At 37.5% G+C, this 2,348-nt stretch overlaps 1 pseudogene; it reads right to left on the bottom strand.

Moving 5' to 3' along the window:
• Positions 1-1,125: 1,125 nt before the first annotated feature.
• LOC149156235 (succinate dehydrogenase [ubiquinone] iron-sulfur subunit 2, mitochondrial pseudogene) lies at positions 1,126-1,851 on the bottom strand (annotated as a pseudogene).
• Positions 1,852-2,348: the final 497 nt, after the last annotated feature.

The following is a 2,348-nucleotide window of genomic DNA, read 5'->3' as shown; positions in this document are numbered from 1 at the left end:
GATCATTATGTTATTTTTCATCTATCTTGATGTTTTTAGAGTGGAAAACATGGAGGAATTAGCTTGTAGGGTTATTTTTGCTAACGGGTCGTAGTTTGGAGAGTTGAGGTTTGAAACCTTTTGAGGCCGTTTGACGTTTTTTGGGGATAAAACTCCCCTTTTTTAGCATTGGACCATGAGATGCTATTATACACTTAGATACCTTTCCAACAATGAAACAATTGTGTCAATTAGAGTTCATGCAATAGTTATGCTTCCCAGAAATTGACTTATCATGATAGACCATCATGATTCAAGAGGATGCCACCTTAGCCCCCATTACTCATGCAAAAAGGGCTATCCATGTATGGACTACGAAGAAGACTCTAGAAGGGTCAAAGTTATAACTCTAATTGATAGTTGAAGGAGTAAAACCTTATCCCTAGCTGGTTATTAGGCTATGTTAAAATCAAGCCACTAGGAGGAGAATGGGTTACATTTTATTTGATTGTATCTTATTTGATAGTAGAGTAGAGATATTGGAAGTGGGAGCGAAAGAGCATAACAAAGGGTTTAGTGTTCTCTAGTATCCTAATAGGCTACAAGTCTCCGGTAACTCCATAGAGATTTCCTTCCCCTTTGTATGTGCATCATTTCCACTCTAGATAAAAGAGCACAAAACAACCTCACCTTCCAACTGGGTTTTCTCTTGCAAGGGCTTCCCAGAGAAAATAGTTTGTGTTCATTGTGAATGACATGTGATGTATGATTGTATTTTTTGTTCTATATTTTCTGCAATTGATCTATTTCATGCACAAGCAAAAAAATCAAGAATTTGGCCTTCACAGTGTAGATTAATTGATTTTATTAGATCTATTGTGACAAATTGTCTAGTGGAATATCTATGGCACTTTGCAAATCAACAACTATTTGTGCTTTTAACTATCTTGGAAAAAGCATATTTCTATTTGAGATACGCACACAGAGAATTGCAACATACTTTAAAGGTGATGTTATAAGATTATATGGGCTTTGCCACACTAAATTCTTAGGCAAAGGCATTGCTTATCCATGCAAACTTGGTGAACACAATGGTTAAATGACTATAATTGTGAATAATAAAAATATTAGTATTGCTTAATTTATTTAACATTTCTCTTCTAACATGAAGATATGTATTGTATATATACAAATTGTGTCATCTGGAAATCCTCGAAAAAACAATATACAAATTGTGTACCTGTTAGCATGAAGCAGAGCAGCAGGTCCCAGGAACCGTTCAGGGTTCCACCAAAAACTGGGGCAGGAAGTAGTACAACAAGCACAGAGAATACACTCGTACATCCCATCCAGCGTAGCCCTGTCGTCCTTGCTCTGCAAGAAGTCCTTGCCATCGGGCGGGGGAGTCTTCCTCTTCAGCCAGGGTTCAACGACCTTATACTGATTGTAGAAATTGGTCATATAACCCACCAGATCCTTCACTACCCACATGTGGGGCAACGGGGTAATAGTGGAAGCTTTATTAGAGGCAGTATTGATCTTCGTAAGGCAGTCTAACCTGTTAACCCCATCGATGTTCATGGAACACGAACCGCAAATTCCTTCTCTGCAGGAGCGTCTGAAGGCAAGCGTGGGATCGATTTTGTTCTTGATTTTGGTCAATGCGTCCAGCACCATGGGGCCGCTCTCGTTTGTGTGTATCTCGTAATCTTGGAGGCGGGGCTTTTCTGAGCGGTCTGGATTCCATTTGTAGATGGAGAACGTCTTTGTTTTCTTAGGCTTAGGCTCAGTAAAAAGATGGCGGGATTTAACCCTGTAGGCTGCGCTTCTTATGGGTTTGATAGCCTTTTTGGAGACTGAAAGTGCTGCCATTGTTCTGGTTGTTGTGTTTTTATTCACAAACTGTATCAGTGGCTCCTAGATGAAATAGGTGATTTCATGGCGGTATCTACCTCTGTTTCAAAATCGACATGGACGTTTCTTACTCTCTACGTGCATTATGTATGCAAGTAAATAGATCGACGTGCCATCTCAAAGTAAGGTCTTGCCTTCAACAATGCCAGTTTAGCATTCTTCATTTTGAACTATGGAATTTACTTTGTTTCTCTTTTATCTATAAAATGGTTTTTCTTCCATGGGTTTCTCCACTTTTAATTGGCCAGTTTTAATTGCAAGATGTGTTGTGGTATGCCCAACCTACAATATTGATGGTTTAAATGATCAATGTGTTGGTACATAGATACAATGAATGTAAAGAACTTAATATCATACATTCGTAAGATAGTAATAGATTTTATTTAAAATTTTATTTTTATTTATAAAATTTCTATGTTATAAATTATAATATTTATTTTAAAAAATTAAGTAGA

This window comes from Pinus tabuliformis, chromosome 9 (assembly GCF_031772625.1).
Source record: "Pinus tabuliformis cultivar Carrire ecotype Pingquan chromosome 9, CPIR1, whole genome shotgun sequence".
Lineage (NCBI taxonomy): Eukaryota > Viridiplantae > Streptophyta > Pinopsida > Pinales > Pinaceae > Pinus > Pinus tabuliformis.
This window is presented reverse-complemented; position numbering and strand designations above follow the sequence as displayed.